General features: G+C 41.1%; 1 protein-coding gene across 1 annotated transcript in view; it reads left to right on the plus strand.

The window, feature by feature from the left end:
* Nucleotides 1-2,925: 2,925 nt before the first annotated feature.
* The window catches only part of CDH20 (cadherin 20), a 115,268-nt gene continuing 105,540 nt past the window's right edge, over nucleotides 2,926-12,653 (plus strand). The window contains exon 1 of the mRNA XM_040548838.1: nucleotides 2,926-3,035. The gene's annotated coding sequence lies outside the window, so the exon portion shown is untranslated. The remainder of the gene's footprint in view (nucleotides 3,036-12,653) is intronic.

The raw sequence follows: 12,653 nt of genomic DNA on the forward strand, positions 1-12,653 counted from the left end.
TGTTAGTGATACCACCTGCAAAGTAATACCACAACACAGCCCACATCTGCAAAACTTAAAAAATGTCTTTTGTCGGAAGAGTCATGAACAGAGTTGGATAAAGTGAGGCAGGGATGTGAGTGAGACAGAAACACAAAAGCTGTTGTATGACATAAAATGACAACACAAAAGTTGAAAATAGTTGTTTTTCAGCTTTCTTCTCGATCGTTTCTTCAACTCTGTCATTTAGGTTACTTGTAACCCATTCCTGATTTCAGTCCTGCAAGACAGACAACTATATGAACCTGTAAGCAATATTCATATAAAATGCTGCTGCGTCCAAGTTTTCCTTGTAGGGGAACAATGTAAATAGCTTGCAGCATACAAAATTCTCTTGTTCAAACAGTGATAGCAAAATGTTTCTTTCATCTCTCCGAAAGCCTCTAAATTTTAAAACTACTCAGCATGCTGCATTCTTTAGTATTTTTTACTCTGTTTTGCATGGTTTTAGCATTATGTGTAATATGGTGGTAGGGAAAACATCAAATGTTGGAGAAAAAAGATTCAGTCCTTTCATGTAAGGACATTTAACCGCAGCTACGCTTAATAAAATAATCTATATTCAGGAACTGATTTTTATGGTTCATGTAAGGTTTGAGAGCTCAGGTCAGTTTTTTAATTTAAAATTGCATTTTTTTGTATAATTTTTTTTTTGAGGAAAGGAGGTGACATATTTTCACCCACCTGTTCTGTACATAATACATGCATTCTGCATGAGAACATTTTAAACCTTCTCTCCTTTTTTTCCTGAAAAAGCCAGGTGGTTGATATCACGCAAATAATACTGAGACAGGTGAGTTGACGGACATATTTTATGCAATGTACTCTCAATTCTGATTTCAGAGGCGTGTGAGAGCACTCTTCGGTTTGCATGATTCAGCCCTGTACTAGAGGGGAGCACGAGACATCCAGTGAGAAATGTGAGTTCCTCCTCTTATTTTACTGTACATCACACAACAGCTCTTAGAAAAGATAGTCACAGTCACTAAAACGTAAGGAAGACAACACGCAAGGGAGAAATTAGAGTATTCAGCCACACCTGTTATAGTAAAACACAGTGTTTGGATAATCCATTCTGCTGTATATGTGAAACCGAGGAGCTCATGTATTAAATGTGTGTTATTTTTTCCAGTGCTCACACTGTATATTATAAAATTCTCCTGAGTTTTCTGTGTCATATATATGAGTGCTGCATTATGTACTGTATATTAATCCTAAATTATAACCTTTAACAACAGAGAGTATCTCCATTTATTTTCATGGTGCTGTGGCATATGCAGTAATCAAAGAGCATTCACTGCAGCCTCCATTCCATTAAATCTGTCATATGTGTTTTATTCTGATTTTTTTTTCCCCTTACTGCAGTCCAACTTGTGGGAAAAGTACAGAAATAGAGATGTGTATATACTCTGCAAGAAATAACGTATTGTGAATAAAATCCTAGCCTGGAAAAATTTACACATTGATTCAATAGCCAGCTGGATTCTAGCAAGAGGTCATTTCTCCTGTAATCAGAATCCCAACAGTCATGGTGTACTGATAACAAGAGAGCCAATCCTGCCTCCTTGGACTCTTACACTAAAATCGAGTCCAGAGATGAACATGCAATAGAGGAAATGGGGAAGACATCGTGTTGCTTCCCAACATATCAAAGTATTCATTTATCACAGCTGTAATTCATCATTTGGGGCACCATGCCAGGGTCCAAACTTCCAACAACTTCTCTCAAGAGATTTGCCTGCTCTTTTTCTTTTGTAATGCTGAAACGACAAAGTTGTGGTCAATATGAAAAATGCAGGGCCAGAAACTAGCCAGGGTGACCTTAGTCCTGCAAATAATCATTAGTGCAAATCTGGAGGGCGGAAAAAAAAAAATCTTGACCATATAATCTGAATCTTCATCTCAAGATCTAATTGCTGAGGGACTGGCAGCATCCCAAGAAATTGATAATGAGATTTAGAGTCTCCCACTGCCAGTCTCCAGCTTGGCTGCAGACTGCTGGGGCACCGCTCTGCTTCCAGCCTGGCAGAGGTGCTTCAGACCTACCAGTTCAGCTGGGATGGGGAACGGGCTCTGCACTGGTAGTGACACGAAGTTATTGCCACAGGGAGCTGTTACGGTCATGATAACCTCCTCGTAACCCAGGTGGAGGATTTTCCATCTCACTTACACACGTCGGTGGGGTTGGGGTTGGCACAAGTTTGCTCCTTTTCCATTTCATCTGTAGAAAGATGAGAGCTCGCACAGGGCTGCGTGAGCAATGTCTGCCCTCCTCCTCTCTTCAGGTCGATTTTGGGGCAGGTGGGTAGCAGAGAGGATGCTCGTCCTGCTGCTGCCGTTGCGGCTGTCGTTCTGTGGGTAGAGTATTTCAGCGCGTCTGGCAGCTTTTATGAACACTAAAATGATCTTTAAAAGTGGATGTAAAGCCCCTTTATTATTTGGTTGTTTTTCCAAAGCATTACACAAACCCTCCAGGAAACCGTACTGTTTACCCTCATAAAAGTAGCTCTGACATTAGTCCGGGGATGTTTATTAACTAAAAGTGAGCCTTCGATAGAAAATCACCCCCCTCCCCTGCCCTGAAACGAAGCAAAGCCCCCCCCTTCCCCATTAATCCCCCCGCAGCACTTGGAGCCCCGCAAGACTCAGCCCCTGGGAGGGAAAAATGGGCAGGAGGGGGGTCCCGGGGGCAAGCACCAGTCGCGTCCCGCAGGTCCCCGCGGCTGCAGCAGGGATCGCGCGCAAGCCCCGCGCAAGCCCCGCGCAAACCCCGCGCAGCCGGAGGCGGGGGCGGGCGGCGCTGCGCGGTGGGAGCGGCGGGGGGCGGCGGCGAGAGGGCGCAGCCGGCGGAGGAGAGGAGCGGAGGGAGAGGGAAGGGAGAGGAGAGAGAGGGAGAGAGGAGGGGAGAGGAGAGGGAAGGGAAGGGAGAGAGGAGGGAGGGAGCGGAGCGCAGCCCCGTCGCCGGGAAGGCAGCCGGAGCTCCTGCGCGCAGCAAGGTAACGCGTCCTGCCCTTCGGGGAGTTTCTGCTCTGCTTTTCCCCTTCCTTCCCTCTTTGTCCTCCCCCTTTATCTTGTCTTTTTTTCCCTTTTTTGCTCTTCATTTTTTCTTCTTATTTTCTTTTTCCTTATTTTCATTTTTTAACCTTTTTCTTTTTCTTTTTCCCTTTTCTCTTTTTCCCCATTTCTCTTTTCTCACCTTTTTACATTTTTCCAATTTTTCTTTTTTTTTCTTTTTTCCTCTTTACCTTTTTTCCTTTTCTATTTTCCCTTTTCTCCCCTTTTCTATTTTTTCTTTTTTCTTTTCTTTTTTCTTTTCCTTTTCCTTTTCTCTTCCCCCCTCCTTTTTTCCTTTTCCTCTTATTTTTTTATTTTCTCTTTCTTCTTTTTTTTTCTTTTCTCTTTCCCCTTTTTTCCTTTTCTCTTCCCCCTTTTTTCCTTTTCTTCCCCCCCCCCCCGTTTTTTCATTTTCTCATTTTTTTCATTTTCCTCCTTTTTTCCCCTTTTCTCTTTTTCCTTTTTTTTCCCTTTTTTCGTCCCTCCTTTTTTTTTTCCGTTTCTCTTTCCCCCCTTCTCTTTTCTCTTCCATTTCCCACTTTTTTTTTTACATTTTCTCTTTTCCCCCTTTTTCCCTTTTTCCCTTTTCTCCCCTTTTTTCCCCTTTTCTTTTTCCCCTTCTTTTTTCTCTTTTTCCTTTTTTTTCTTTTCCTTTTTTTTTTCTTTTCCTTTTTTTTTTCCCCTCCTCCCATCCCCTTCTTTCCCCCAGCCGCTATCCGAGAGCCAGGATGAAGCCGGCGGGGAGGGCAAGGACCAGGGGAGGGGGCCGGAGCAAAGCGCACGGGGACTTTGCCCGGGACGATCCCTCCCGGCTCGGAGGGGCCGAAGTGGCTCCCTCCAACTTTCCGGGGCACGGCTCCCCCCTGGGGGGATGCAGGAGAAGGGGCGGCTGTGGGGATGGGGGTGCTGCCCCTTCCTCACTCCCGAGGGAGAAGCGGGCCCCCCGCGGGGGTCTCCGGGAGCGGGACGGAGGGGAACAAATGGTAAAAGATACGGAAGGAAGAGACCCAGTGGCTGGGACATAAATCAGGCGGAGTATATGGGCAGTCGGTGAGAATAGGTCTTTTCACCCTTAAAAAAAAAAATAGCCACTTTGGAAGAGAAAAAGGAGGCTGATTATTGGCATCCAGCGCCGAAACCCAGGCAGCTGATGCTGAGGGGAGCCAAAGGGAGCAGTTCTTCTCGGTTTAAAAACAGCAAGACAGTCTCTGCCAAAGATTGCTGTAAACACTGAATAAAGATTTCATTGTGGCTTGGTGTGACTGGAATAATCAGGCACTTAATTGTTCATTCTGATCTTAAAGTGCAGTAATCAGTAGTGCACAGTAGGAAAAATACGGGGGAAAGGGAGCAAAAAATAGCAAATGGAAAATGATAGGAAAATATATCACTTTTTCCTCTTCCGCAGGTTTTTTTTTTTCTTTTTTTCTTTTTTCTTTTTGGGACTGTGAGCATGTGGGTCCCGGTCTATTTAGAGAGAGAACACCTTTCTAAAGTAATTGTGCTTTTGCTGCCAGTGTGTCAACATCATTTTGGGCTGGACAAAATCAAATTATGGGACTTAAAGAAATCCCATTTTATGGAAATGAAATCTGAAGATGCCTGGAGAATGAACATCTTAACTAGATTGACTAATACCAATTAATGCATTTTACTTATTTGTACACTTTATTGCCAACTCAGCAGGGATGAAAGCTAATGGTGCCAGCTTTTGTGCTGCTCCAAGACATTTTTCAAGCAGGCACACAAGGTTTTATTGGTAAACTGTTTTGAGTTTTTAACACTGTAATTGTGTCCCCGTTCAAATCAAATTCCTTGAAGCAGTGATTCTTTCATGGTAATCTAATGAAATGATCTCTTGTTACACTGTGTTAGCTACTCCTTGTGACACAGCAGGAAAACGCAACCTGTGCGTGGTTGTACCAGAGGAGGTTGTAAGTTGTCAAGCAAGACACGCTTACAAGCACTGGGATATGACTTGCTGATATTAACTGAAAGATGGCACCATAGGCAAAAAAATTTTTCTTTCCTATATAGCATCCTTTTCCATACATACTTGTGTGTGGTAGGGAAACATACTAGTGGAGTAATTATCAGGAAGGGTGGAAGAATGCTGTGTTTAAAACAAAGAAAACTTCCAGAAGAAGTCTGTAGCCATTTGAGCAAAAAGAAAGAGTGTTTTAAAGTCTAACTGTAAAGGGGACATCCTTCATATGACTTCCCTGACTTCAGAGAAGTTATATGAAAGATTCATTTCACTCAGAGTAATCCATGTAGCCTGCCCATCTGCTGTATAAATAAATAAATAAATGGGCTGGAATTGAGCAAGGTGTACAGAGAAATTCAGTGAAGTATAATTTTCTGTCACTGCCCATGCAGAAAAACAGAAAGGGAGTTTTCATTCAACTTTGAAAAGTACAGCAATTTGCTATATCTCATTGACAAGTTTGTTGGAGATTTTGGTCTGCACCTTGAGAGATTTTTGTGGGAATAAATGTGGAGAAAACACAAAGAGTTCTGCCAATCCAACAGGATATAACTAACACAAAACACTGCAGTCTTTGCTCAGGTCACAGAGTGCAGGACAACAAGGACAGCATGGTGTCTCCAGAGTTTTATCCAAAGTGATGGTAAAAAAAAAAAATCATAACATCTAGGTATGTAAGTGCCACAGTTAAAATCTGCTTTACTCACATTTTTTTTAAGCTGTTGAATGTACTTTGTCCTACCACAGTGATACTTGGTATTCTGTCTAGGAAGAGTATTCCTGATTTAATGGCAAGCTGTATCAAAAAGAAAGTCTTCCAGGCATTTTGCTTAGTAGTACAGTCTAGAGGAGAACATTGCCAACTTTATTTGCACCTGTCCAGTCCAAGAGCCTAAGAATGTTCTCTTTTTCTTAAAGAAGTTCAAAAACTGGAGTGATCAAGTTATCGCATAAGAGACCCTGCTCAAGCTTCTGCTAGTGATGTTCTGACAGAGAATGTTTCTAAAAATCCACATAGTGTTTCCCTTACACAAATACCACGTTAAATTTGAGAATAATTGGCAGACCAGAAACAAGATTTTGAGAGGAGTCCAGAGTGTTTTTTCCTGTGTTCCCAAACATAAAATTTACCAAATGGCTCCTCATTTCTATAATAAAATGCATTGAAAACACACTTTGGGTACTACACTAAGTTTGGGAAGAGGTCTTTCTTGCATTCTTACAGCATGGTTAGCAAAATGTGCAGAGGATTATATGCTGTTATTCAAGGAGACCATTTACTATTGAATTGTAGTCAAATACTGGATACCATCTTATACCTAAAAGTTGTTTGAAATGCATAGTACATCTTCATAATAAAATTGCATTGTCACAGACATAATTGTTATTCATAACAAGTAGTCTCACAAACAGATTCCATCCCTGTAACTACTGAGTCTCAGTCAGGCCAATTATGACTAAATTACTGCATGTTCTCTGCTGTATCAACTAATTAAAGGGTAATTAATAAAAAGATAATTTCATTCCATGGCAATGTCTACATCTGGTTGTCATAGCAGAGTTTGTTTGACATATGGTTAAATGGTCAGATAATACATTGTATGAATGCAACATTTGCACAGAACACCTGGCAAGCCAGAGGAATTTTAACCCTTAAGACATTAATTTCAAGGATCTATGTCAGGGTACTATTAGATTTGCCTGCTCATTCTCTTCACCTGCTCGTCTTATGCATTTAAGAAAATTTAGTTCTCCGAGTTATTTAAGTGAGAAACTCTCTTGGAATAGGGGAAGAGTGGGAAGGGAACTTGGGATGTTAGATTGGAAATGAAAGATAAAATAGCACTGACTTGTCATTGTGGGAAGTAAACTAGGTGGGTCTTAATCCATTTCTGAGAGGAGACTCCATTGGTCCCCCTAGTACTGGGAGGTTGCCCTTTAAGGAAAATCAGGCTGGAATTAGAGCTGAGACAAAATTATCTTCTTTTTTTTTTTTTTCTACATAGAAATGTATGCTGGTATAAAGGCTGAGGTTGTGGTCACAACAGCATGGAAAAATCTGCATTGCAGCCTTCCCACACTGTACCTGTCATCTGTAGATAAAACAAAACTTAGCTCCCAAAGGACAGTAACCATAAACGTCACCCTAAGGAAACACACCCTAAGGAAATGAAACAACCTTTTACCAAGTCAACAGGTGATACAAATAAACAGTGCTATTATAGATACCTATGTTCAAGATAATATACTCTGAAATATCAGTGGTTGAAATTTTCAGGGCAGTCCATGCATATTATTTTATACGTAGGCTTTTTAGCTTGTTTTCTTTTATTTCAAGAGAATATATGCATGTTGAGCCCCAACATTGCCATGAAAAATTACAACCACTGCTGTTTCAAAGTATGGAAAGAGTTCATTTCTGTCCTTTAAAAGCACGAACTGTCAGTCATGACACTTTAACATGGGTTAAATTACAATTACAGTTTCTTATCCGTACAGGGTCAAGCTGGATCTCTCATACAACTCAGGCTGAGAAATGAAGTAGCAGGCATAATGTTTTCCTTCTCTTTAGGGGAAGAAAAAAAAGACACAAAAAGGGCAAAATAGCTAGTGCTTTTTCACCAATTGAGCAAAGCAAGAAGGATGCAATAAACTGCAGGAAGACATGAAAGTCTGTCTTTTCCCATGCAAGCAGTCCAAAAGGAACAGTTCACTTAGTGAATAGCCAGGGTCGCTCATCACCTCGTGCGGTCAGGTGCAGAGTTTGGCCAGTGATACTTATAAAGCGCTGTTTGTCTGTCTCTGTGAGAGTCTGAGTCCTGTTTCTTGAGAGTTTCCAAGTGCACGGATCTATCTCATTTTCATTCTACCCATGGAACTCATTAACACCTGGAAAATCTTTTATAGCATTTAACTGCATCAGATGCACTGTCCGGTACATGTTGTCTTAATAGGGCTTTCACTGTGGTATTGTCAAAGAACCCTTATGTCACATCTGGGAACATGAATCTGTCATGTCAGTACTGTACCTTGTTTTAGACAGGAATAGCGTGTGAGCGTGTTTTATGGAGGAGCCAAACAAGCCCATGTACTGCATTAGCGGGGAAGAATGTGAAGCTTGTTCTCCTAAATAAAGATTCAGGCTGGTGGTAGTGGAGTACTTTGTACCATTTAAACACTGCTGCCTCTAAGGCATTGTACTTAAGGAAAGGGAAGTTTGAGGCAAGCAAGACATGTCGTAGTCTTTTAGTGGTGTAACGCTGCTAGTTAACAGGATGTCATCATTTACATTTCTTTAGGAAAAAATTGCCAGAGGTTTCTAATTCAGCAGTAGCAACTTGCTTGAAACTGGAAGTTGATATGAAAGTCCTCACCATGGGAATATTTGTTTTTTTAATACAAGTTTGATTTAACTATATTTGGCCATATAAGAAGGGGAAGAGGAGTAAATGTTTTCTAATTCCATATGCTTTTTGTGCCTATTAAATCACTGTAAAAACCGATTTTAAATAGACTACTTTGTAGCTCTTTCATCAGAATGCCTTGGGTAATTAAAAACGGATAGAACTGTGAAGACTGACTGCAGTACATGTGTAAAACGTACTTTTCCACAGGAATTTTTAACATAGTTACATACATTTCATCTGAAAATTAAACACTTAAAATTCACCAGTTCTGACACTACCAAACCTGTCGTGATAATATTCCAAAAGGTAAAGCTCCCCCTCCCCGCTTTGAAAAATATTTGCAGACTTGAGAAACCATAATTGATGTGGAAGAATTAACTTGGGTCCTCATTTAAAGAATTTATGGATGTAAGGAGCATTTTATGCAGTCACAGGGGGTTCCATCTTTTAAACTACTTGTTTTACTTTGAAAACATAAGTATAGTTCACATGCTAAGAAATATGTTAAAGGGATTTCAGATACTAAAGGTGAAGGTACAACATCAAATGCATTCTGTATATTTGAAATGTTTGTCTCTGTTGTTTTTGTAATAGCTCTTCAAAAAAGTCTGAGTATGCAGGGGTTGATACCCCAGACCCTAACCAGTCCAAACTTAGACTGGAATCAGCAGAACACCATAGTCTTCAGGTTACAGGACTGCCTTCTGAATTCCTCTCTTGAATTTCTCTTTTTTTTTTTACCATTTGGATTAGGGACTCCTGCTTTTTCTAATGGTGACAGCACTGAAGTGCTCTTGGTTAGGTCTGTGCCATTAGTTCATGTCCATGTCCTCACCAAGGAGAGAAGGAACAGGGCTGGTTTGGGCTGCTGTGGGGCCACTGGGAACCACATGTGGACTTGTTTCTGAGAAAGGCCTTCCTTTAAATTATTTCACTTTTCTCAGAAGGACAGAAGCCCTTCATGCTTCTGAGCTTCTCTGTAGATAGATACCTGATGGGAACAAGCTCAGCAGGCACTCAGCAAACTGTCTAGGGCTTGTCCTGCTGAAGTATGCAGCACCCGACAACATAGCCCAAGAGGTCCTGACAGCTTTCAGATTGACAGCACACTGGGGCTGAATTGTTGTACATGATTCCGTTAAGTCTACTACAGAACCAAATCAAAGGTAAAGGATTAATCTATACAATTAACCTTTCTTCATGCCTAGGTATTGTGACACATGCTTAAGAGCCCTCGCAATATGCAACTTCGTTACAGAGAAGCAAGTTAAAGATTGAGTGAAATACTTAACTATAAATCTCCTTGCTTGTGTGAGTTTAATTTAGAATTGCAGTCATGATGAAAGCAAGTTAAAATAGCGGTAGTAGATCACTACTTGGCAAACCTGTTAAGAAGAATATAGGTACCTCACTAGGTTATTATATATGGAGTGTCTTCCGTGTGCTTAGCCCATTGCTGAAATTAGCCTATTCTGTAATTGCAAGATACATTTGAAAAGGAGAGAGGTGATTTAACAGGTGAAGTTCCACCTGAGAGGTGAGAATTAGGAGACAAACTTAGAGAAAAGGGAGCTCCTAAATGGTTTAGAATTGCTTCCTTGCAGAAAATTTAAAGTTTTGTCCCAAGTGTCCCCCAATCCAAATATAATCTAGAGGATATTAACCAACCGTTCAAGTATATATTACTTATTGCTTGACTTAAGGCCTTGCTTCTCAAGGAAAATATGTTTTTAAGGAACAGAGTAAAGGAATAAGAGAGAAATCAGGGTGGCTGATAAAGGATGTGTGAAGCTACTTAGGGTAGAAAAATGCCTCCTCAGAAAGGAGGGTTTGGGGGGAGCATGGATCAGTGGTGCATGTCTATTTTAGTTGGCCACTCAGTTTCTTTTAGTGTCCAAGGAAGGCAGCATGCATCTACCACTACTGTGTCTCTTGACAGGACCCACTACACTTGCCTGTTTGGTTTGTGCTTCCCATGTGGATTTGCTTTACTCACGTGTTTCCTTCAGAAAGTGTTGCAGAGATGGGCAAGCACCACGCAAGCAATTAGAGGTGCCTACTCCTCATGAACATGTCTTGCTAAGGCAAGGGGGAATGAACACAGGCTGGTAAATTTATTGTGATGGCAGGCTTGCTCCCAAACATCCTCTCTTCCGGGCACCCCATGGACACCCAAGTGGGTTCTTGTCAAGTAACTAGAATGCATTCTTGATAGTGACAACAGGAAGAGCTCCTAGACCACTGGAAAGACATAGTGAACTACTGACATTATCAGACTAGTGCCCCTGGCCCACAGCCCTGCACACCTTACATCCCCTCAGCCCTCCTTGGGAGGAAGGGCCATGAGGAGCAGACAAATAGCCCTGGTAGAAGAAGCTCCACACTAAGCACTTGTAGTGGAGGAGGCGCATAGGCATGGTGCTGTAAGGAAGAGCTGAAATCAGCCTTCATGCAGATGACAAGAGAGGATCTGTCAAAGCAGGCTTTAAGAGGACAGACAGCATGTTGAGAGAAAATGATAATAGCAACAAAACCTTGCAGAGACTGAACAGAGGATGAAGCTGCAGGAGAGCAAGAAAATGAAGGATTTGAATAGAGAGGCAGAGCAAAAGAAATGACAAATGTCTTAATAAAATAACAGAGACAAAAAAGGACAGATTGGATCAGTGGCGGGAATAGAATTTGGCTGAGGCTTGGAGAGGGACCAATACAAAAGAAACACGAATAACTTTTGCAGGCTTGTGAACGAGCATGGCAGAAAGCAGAGCAGTGTGTGGTAAAAGAGAGAGATTGGAGGAACAGCTCCTAGATCCCACAAGAAGTCTCTAGGGTGAGTACTAGATATTGGAAGTGTTTTATAAGAAAATCAGTTCCTAGTTTTGCATGCGGAGTTTCAGGTAATTGCTCATTAATAAGCCAAGAGAAAGGTATTTGTCACTGGAGTGTTTTAGATGCTAGGGTTATATACCTTAGAGCTGGAGCCACTATATAGACATTCTGGACTGAGTTGAGGCTAAGCTTAAAGTAAGCTTACTTGGTAGTCTAGACTTTGGAAAAGTTAATCCTAATTAGGCTGAGTTCAGAGGCACTGCTAAGGGCACGGTGGAACCGCGCTCTATCAAGTATGCTGTGGTTGAGGTGGGCTAATTGTTATGGCTCACATACGTGATACATCTCAACATGAATGCAAGGACTAAGGAATGAGATGTTAGGCTCAAACTTGTAGAGGAGGTAATGACCCCCCCACCAAAACAAACAAACCAACCAAAAATACATAAAACCAGCAGCTCAGTTTTTAGTTTCTACCTACCTATTTTCTTGCTTGTTTGCCCCATGCTACTCTTCAAGTACCTTCTTGCTTGCTGTCATGCTGTTCTGGGGCAGTAGGAGGAGCTCACATTGAAACTCATTTATGTTATGATGCCTGTTAAACACTTGACTATTAGTAAGGCAGTGGATGAACCATGGTTAGCAGTAGTGATACCTTGCAAGACTATTAACTGTTCATTATTAACTAGTCCCTATCTTCATCACATTCTTTTCTCACCTCTGGGTTCTCCAAAGGACCCACTGTTCACTGGAGTTGAGCTCCGTTGCATTATGCATTATGTAGAATAAATATATATAATGATGTGTGACAGATAGGCATTTATTTTTTAATAGAAATTCCCAACCTTGAAAAACTAATTTTGTTTAAAATCTGTTGCTAATTTTATCTCTTTGGTTATAAGGTCCTTATTTAATTGAAACCTCAGTAATTATATCAAAATAACTTGCAGAGGGTGCTACTCGTTTTCTTCTTCACGTGCTAATTTAATAAAGCATCAGTAAAATGGTCTTAGATAACAATTTGAAATATTTTATCCCCTTGTTCTTATTCTTTTCTAAGATATGAGTGCTTCAGTGTTAATACCTGTGCAGTGGGCAAAACATGATTGCCTCAGGAGTGCGTGGCTAAGATTTTTGAAGCTACTTTCAGATCTGGACTCTATGTTCCCATTACTTTTAATAATCACTGAGTATCAAAATTCCCCAAGTAGCTACTGCTACCTACCAAATTGTCCTCAAAGAGTTGGTGGACCAAAGCTGTTTTTATTCTGAGATAAATTACCTTCTTCCTCTCCCCAGGAACTCACCAAGTTATTTATTGAAGAAACAATTATCAA

Source organism: Cygnus olor, chromosome 2 (assembly GCF_009769625.2).
Source record: "Cygnus olor isolate bCygOlo1 chromosome 2, bCygOlo1.pri.v2, whole genome shotgun sequence".
Classification (NCBI taxonomy): Eukaryota; Metazoa; Chordata; class Aves; order Anseriformes; family Anatidae; genus Cygnus; species Cygnus olor.